Source organism: Tiliqua scincoides, chromosome 2 (assembly GCF_035046505.1).
Source record: "Tiliqua scincoides isolate rTilSci1 chromosome 2, rTilSci1.hap2, whole genome shotgun sequence".
NCBI classification, from domain to species: Eukaryota; Metazoa; Chordata; class Lepidosauria; order Squamata; family Scincidae; genus Tiliqua; species Tiliqua scincoides.
In genome coordinates this window covers 98255786-98263489 of record NC_089822.1, presented here as the reverse complement: position 1 = coordinate 98263489, position 7704 = coordinate 98255786, and the positions used below count along the sequence as shown (strand labels likewise).

The 7704-nt window shown below is 45.6% G+C and overlaps 1 pseudogene; it reads left to right on the top strand.

The window, feature by feature from the left end:
* Positions 1–2252: 2252 nt before the first annotated feature.
* Positions 2253–2371, top strand: LOC136642318 (5S ribosomal RNA; annotated as a pseudogene).
* The last annotated feature ends 5333 nt before the right edge of the window (positions 2372–7704 follow it).

Sequence of the window (7704 nt, the reverse complement as noted above, 5' to 3'; positions counted from 1 at the left end):
AAGGGGAAGGAAATATTAAAGTTTAGACTGCATTTATAATAGAAAGACAGTTCCTGAAATGGAGTACTGTAGTAATAGTCACTTTCTCTCAGCCTCTCCTACTTCACAGGGTTGTTGTGAGGACAAAAGGAGGAGAGCAGCTGTGTACACCACTCTGAGCACTTTGGGGGAAGAGTGGTATAGAAACTTGAAAAATAATACGCAGAGAATTTAAATGCTGGAGTTGGAAGTCATCTAGTTCCATCTTCTACTCAGTGCAGGCAACTATACTGTTGTAGGAGAAGGACAACTGAATGGTCTTTGACATATCCATCCTCCATGTTTCCAGCATCTTCATATTCATTTTATGCAGAACTTTTTAAATGCTCTCCCTCCCACCCATCTTTTGTGGCATCCCCCCCTCAGTTGCAGGTTACCTTCTCTTATCTCCTTCTGCAGCACAGCTCTGGCCAGTGCCTATAAAAGCTTATTGAGTTTCATTCAGTGGTAATTCCATGTGTGGCCACTCCTAATGGATGCTTGTTTCCTCTGTCATTCACTTTACTACATGCTTTTTCAAACCAAGGCTCTCTTGTACCTTTCTCGGCAGCCGTTTGCCTTTTAGAGCTAATTTCACCTTGTTCAGCTGGGCCTCCTTCCCCTCCCTTCATCCTGAGTGATTTCAGTAGCACTGAAAATGAAATTACCAATATCTGATGGTAATAAGGCTCATGCTGCTGACGCTGTATTCTTTAATTGTGCACTAAGGCGGTGTTAGACTTCATGAAACAGAAATGAGAACCCAAAAGGCATGCATATTTAAAATCCAAGTGAAAACAACACAGGCCCAAAACCAGGAGAGGCCAGGCTGGATATACAAAGCCGTGCTGCATCCAGCAGAACGGGGAGGACGTACACTGTGCCAGAGTGTTTTGTTTGATGTGATATAAAAACGGGCTCAAACAATCCAAAAGGAAGAGATGCTGCTTAAAATCATACCTGTTTAGCTCTGCCCCTAGGGCTATAGCCATGCAAGGGGTGGGCGGGCAATGAGAGCCTGAGTTAGAAGGATTTGTGGAGATAAAACTATTCTACCCTAATAAGCAATGCAAGTGCATAATGTTGAACATATCAACATATCATACTTTGGCTGCTCTCCACAATGATCCCCTGCATCGCTGCAATGTTTTTACTTTGGGATCATCATTTCAAGCCTACTACAGGCTTGATCCTTGACATACACAACATGGAGTTTGGCAATTAGTGGTTTTTCTGTAACCACCTAGGAGAAGAATCTCCACTGAAGTTTGTCATTCCCAGCCTTGGATTCCAACCTTTGGCAGTTTGCAATACTCACTTTCAATCTGAAGGCAAACATGACCTCTGAATATGTCTCCAGCTTATATTTCAATTTAAACAAGAGAAGAATTCAACTCCCTCCCCCTCATCAGACCTACTACTGAGGTCATACTCGGCTCATAACTGGGCTCAAACTAAACTGAGCTATATCCTGATTTGAGGATAAGATCACTTAGTTTGTTGAACTTAATTACAAATCTAATTGGGGAACATGCCTGTCTTTGCCTGTGACACTTGTTATCACTGCCATGCCCATCTTGACCACTAGGAGGAGGGTGAAAGCACACTTAATTCTGCAAATGCAGGCATTTAACCTATACCTGATGAAAACCCTCAATTTAGAGGTCCTCAATTCAACAGACTTTGGAAATAATGGACAATTTTCAAGGTTGCAGGGATCTGTGAAGCCCTACCCTAACAGAGCTCCCTCAGCAATGCCAAAAGAGCTCTGTGAGGTAGGTAAGGGTCTTCTAGCCCAATCCTAAAGGTGGCGCTACCGCCGGGTGCAGCAGTACCAAAGCAGCTACCGCTGCATCCTATAGCCCCGTGACAGTCGCCAGAGGTCTCCTCAGGGAAAAACCCCAAGCCCTACAGTAAGGCTTCTCAAGTCTGTGCCATCCATTTTGCCAGCACAGACTTGAGAGCTCTGCCGGTCCCAACCCCTTCCACCCCGGTTCCTCCCTCTGCCCTGAAATGCCTCCCTCCACCCCCAAGGTCCTCACCACCGCAGGAGCTCTTACCTAGCTCAGAGTCAACTGGTGCTAGGCTGGCTCAGGCACTGACTCAGCGCTGGATATCACAGGCATGCCTTACGGCATGTTTGCAATACACAACACTGGCAGTTCACTTGTACTGCCGGTGCTGAAGAGCTCAAGATTGGGCTCTTAGGACCCAATCCTGTCCAATTTTCCAGTACCGGTGCAACTGTTACCCTGCTCATGCCCAATCTCATCTGATCTTGGAAGCTAAGCAGGGTCAGGCCTGGTTAGTACTTGGATGGGAGACCGCCTGGGAATACCGGGTGCTGTAGGCTTATACCATAGTCTTTCAAGACTGAAGGTTGCCAACCATGCCAATGAGGCATGTGCTGCATCCTGTGGTGGGGAGTCTATTTTTACTTTGGGATCATCACAAAGGGCTCCGCAGGGTAAGGGAACATTTGTTCCCTCACCTCAGGGCTGGAAAGTTGGATAGGACTGGGCCCTTTGCAATCCTATACACACTTTTCTGGGAATAAGTCCCATTGAACTCAATGGATCTTCCTTCTGAGTAGCCTAATAGGATTATGATTGTGCTATAAAAGTGCTGGAAGCAGGGTTAAATAAATAGTTCCATGTCCCCAAAGGGCCCACAATTTAAAACAAGAAGTGAAAGAGATGAGAGCAACTGGAAAAGAAGTCATGCTGGGATGACAAGGGACAGTTGCTCCACCATCCCCCAAATGTAAGAGGACACCACTTTAGAAGGTGCCTCTTTGCCCAGTTAGTATGCAATAATTTGAACTACTGGAGGTCTATTTTGTTCCCTTGACAAGTTTAATCTAGAATCTATTTTACTCAGTTTACATGTTTGTTCAGGGATGCTTTTACTATACACTGACAGTAGTCCTAATCCTGCTCAAGTTCTTCATAACTAATGGAACAAGTTACCATGAAACAGCCTCATGCTTGTGCCAGTCCTGACTATGGGCTGTGTTGGATTATGAATGAGTGTCACAGCTGGACCAAGACCATAAGCAGAGAGACCAAGAAGTTGATTGGAGTATCTATGAGTACATGTGCCTGTCTGCCTGCTGCATACACAGTTTAAAGTGCAGTTTGAAGTAGAATGGAGAATTAGCCAGTTCATGAAAGTTTATGCCACAATATCACAAGGGGCAGCTGTCTTAGAGCCTAATTCTATTCATGTCTACTCAGAAGTAAGTCCCATGATAGTCAGTGGGGCTTACTCTCAGGAAAGTGTGGATAAGATTGTAGCCTTAGGGCCCAATCCTATCCAACTTTCGGTATAGCCACAATGCAGTCCCATGGTAAGGGAACACATGTTCCCATACCTTGAGGAGGCCCCAGTGACTGCCCCTCCACCACAGGATGCAGCATACACCCCACTGGCACAACTGCACTAGCAATGGAAAATTGGATAGGATTGGGACCTTCAAGTGTAACCCATTGATTTTAGCACAAACTTCATTGGACTGGGACTGTTGTTGACCAAAAGTTTATTCTGAAATGAATAGGTTAGTCTTTCAGATGGTATTAGTTTCTTGGTTGTTCTTGCCACAATCCTTCAGTCTTGAAGGTACCATGGGACTCCCTTTTGTGTGTGAGCTTGCTACCAGAGACTGCAACTCTTTTGAAAGTTAACAAGGTGAGAACTCCAGCTATGTGGCCTCCAAGGAATGAATTCCATCCCCCCCCCCCCCCAAACATTCAGCTAGGGTGTTAAACAGGAACACAACACATAATCTAAACATTTGCCTGAGTGTCAAGGTGTGAATGCCAAACAATTGCTATAACACCACAGGGGAGACCATTTCTTTTTGCAGTGTAGGGAACCCACCCATAATCCCCATTCAACTCTGGCTGCATTTCAATTAAGATTTTAGGAACAGCTAAGCAAGGATGGTTTGTTTGTGCCACCATAGAACAATGAAGTTTGGGCTCTGGATGAAATTCTTAGACGCTATGTGAACAAAGAAGGACAATCCAGCCAAAGTGAAACAGTTTTAAGTCTTACTGAATACAATGAGAGAGAGATTTAAGCACATACCTAACTCTCCCATGACATCAATAGCATGCTCAAAGTGCTTAATTTTGGCTGGATCACACCCAAAGAAATGAAGAGCTAATCTCTTTTGCACTTTAAAGAATTGATCAAGGGATTCTGTGTTATCATTGTTTTCCCCGGAGGAAAGGGAAAGCATTTGTATATGGCCAGTGAGTCATCCTCCTTTGGGACTTGAAGGTTTTGTCATCCTACACTTTGGTCATATTATAATAACCCAGCAGCATTTATGCAGCACATTGCAAGTTGTGCAAATTGCTTCACATACATAAGTTCAGTTAGGAGGGCAACAAGGATGGATTCATTTATCTATATAGTTATAGGGGGCTGAGACTCTCTTAAGGCCACCTAGAGCCCAATCCTATCCAACTTTCCAGCACCAATACAGCTGCAGTGCAGCCCTGAGATAAGGGAACAAATGTTCCCTGACCTTGAGGAGGCCTCTGTGACTGCCCCCCCACCACCACAGAATGCAGAGCACACCCCACTGCCACATCAGCACTGGACAGTTGAATTGGGCCCCCCAAGTGAGTCCAGCAGTGGTGGACCTCCCATTATAGTCAATGGGACAAATGCCCCACGTATGAAACTTTAGGACCCTGTGGAAGCCTCTCTGAGGCTCCTGATGGCATTGGAAACTGTGGAAGTTTCCCTGATGCAGTCTGGGGTCATGTGAGGCTCTGTGAGCCTAAGGTGAGTGTAGAGGGGGCAGATTTGCATGTGGGGGGAGGTGGCGACAGCCTGTGGGGAGGATGCCATCATGGCACGGGGCTGGAGAGGTCCACCACTGGAATTCAGAAACTTCATAAGAAGAGCCCTGATGGATCAGGCCAAGGGCCCATCTAGTCCAGCTTCCTGTATCTCCCAGACGCCCACCAGATGCCTCAGGGAGCAAACAAGAAAACAAGATACCCATATTCTGTTACCACTCCTTGCATCTGACTTCCCTGTTCAGACACTACACTTTCCCTGCTTCTGCTTAATAAACAGAATTTGCTCAATATGCTGATCCAAATTCAGCCCACAAGCCATGTATGTGTGGACTTGACAGGTGCTTTAGGAGTCATTGTCTCCTCCCCCAGCCTTTTGGCAATCCCAAACATGCGGCAAAATCAGGAGGCTTATTGCCCTGTTGAGCTGCAGTACATGGCAGATGGACTATGTGTAGGTATGCAATGTGCTGACATTGTTTGTCAGAATGTAAATGAAAGACATATTATAGACCTTCTATGTGTTTTGATTTTTGGAACAGTAATGCTTTTCAAAAGGTAATTACAGATGAATGGAATTATTTTGCACTAGCTTTTTTTTTTTTTTTGAAGAGACACTTTGACAACAGTCTGAGGCTAAGAGGCAAAGAAGGAAGGCCCACATCCAGGGAGACAGACCAGGGACAGACTGCACTTGCTCCCGGTGTGGAAGGGATTGTCACTCCCGGATTGGCCTTTTCAGCCACACTAGACGCTGTTCCAGAACCACCTTTCAGAGCGCGATACCATAGTCTTTCGAGACTGAAGGTTGCCAATACAATACAATATAGCTTTTTTTTAAACAAATAAATGAGGTAGCACCTGAAGTCACACCTTCCCTGGAGACTCCTGAAAGGCCTTTTTGTTTTCAGTTGTGCAACTTGTACAAGGCACATCCCATTTGGCATGCAAGAGGAGCACTGCCTGTCCCTTGCAATCAAAGGGCTCAGTTTATATCCCTGCCGCCTGCAACTTCCTCCCACCTTTCTCCATCTCCTGTCTAAGAGGCTGGGGCTGGCTTGTAAATGTGATTATGACAACACAGTGTCATGGATACATACTGCACAATCACAAAAGAGGATCCCATCGGTAGGGCTGGCCCAAATGGATCCACAACCTGATGCCATCATTGTGGCTGCCACCAGCAGCCCCCCCCCCCCAATCTCAGACAGAAAACAAATACAGCCACTTACCATGGTCCTTCCCATGCAAAACCTTCTGACAAAATAGCAAATGGAGGTCAACTGGAAACTTTTAGCAGGTCCCACTCTTTCTGTTTTATTTAAAACACCAGTTCCCAACCCGTGGTCTGGGGACCATAGGTGGCCCACGAGAGCCTGAGAAGTGGTCCATGAAGTCTCAGGAGAAAAAATAGCTTTTGATCACTTTCAGTGTCTCTCTGAGCAAGCAGTCCCCCATGGACCCCCAGAGAGGGCGGAGAATGAACTGCCTGCAGCTGCAAGTGGCAGCAAACCACATATCTGCTCTATAAATAATACATCTCTAATATAAATATTTTCTAAATACAGGCAGCCTACATTATCAGCGAGTTCGGTACCCATGAATTCTTCATCTGTGCATCTGCATGGTGCAGGCAGGTCAACCTGGAGCCTCCGGAGGTGAGGGAAGCTGCATTCCTCTTGCCTCCAGAGTTCTTGTGGTCAGAGCCTCTGGACTGACCAGAGCTCAGCTCCAGTTGAGTTTTTTTTTGGGGGGGGGGGGCAGGATGGAAACAGCAGACTCAGGGTTTTATTGCACATTGAGCCTGGGTGACGCACATGTTTGTTGGTTTTGCAAATGCAGACTGGACAACAAAATTGTACATGGGCACATGCCACCATCTCACTCAAATACTGAACTTCATGCTACATGAGCTACGAGAAGAACCATTGGCAACGGCAGATGCAATTTCCACATTGCTTGGTAAGTTGGGTTTGGCTCATGATTTCTCGACATTTGGTTACCGTACACTTGATGACCAGCGGTCAAATCTGTGAACACAGAATATTGTATTTAAACAGACTTCAGGTGGTATGAAAGCCTTATCAATGATGTTAGATCTGTGATGGCCCAGACACAGAAATCATCACCTGCTCATGACAGCATCAAGTTGTAAGTGTGAACCAAAGTTTTGATGGTTGTAGATCCTAAACCCGAGAGCTTGTGCCAATGTTGTTTTTCAGGGCTTATCTTTGCCAAGAACTGCTCATGCAAATGACCTACTCATCTGAGGCTGAGGCTGAGGCTGAGGCAATCCTAACCACTTTCCTGAGAGTAAGCCCCATTGAACAAAATTGAACTTACTTCTGAGTAGACCAGGTTAGGCTTGTGCCCTAAGTATGGTCAAAAGAACTGCTCAGGGAAGATGTCAGGGTCTGCTCAACAATCAGATCCCCCCACCAAAGAAGTAGCCATTATGATCTTCTATGGGCAGCTCTTCCACTGTTATAGTAGCTGTGCAAGAAAACTATTTGCAAACACAGCGATTGCATTATTTCCAATAATGTCTGCATCATTTCAAAAGTAGAAGTGTAGCCAGAAAACTACACTCATACGTGTAATTACATGATAGGATCTCTCTCTCATGTCCATGTTTGGTACACCAAGAGTAAAGTTGTGCAATCCAATAACAAACAAGCCACAACTGCTGAACTGGTCCAACAGGCACTGTCAGAAAGCTTATAGCTCATGTATTTTGATCCAGCCTGACATGTCAGCAGCATAAGGAGGGGAATAAACTCTTACAGGTACTGTTGGTCTCAGTGTTCTGATCCCAACATCTCCTCCTTTAACAACTGAAGCAGCTAACATCTTTGACCATGCCCCCACAGTT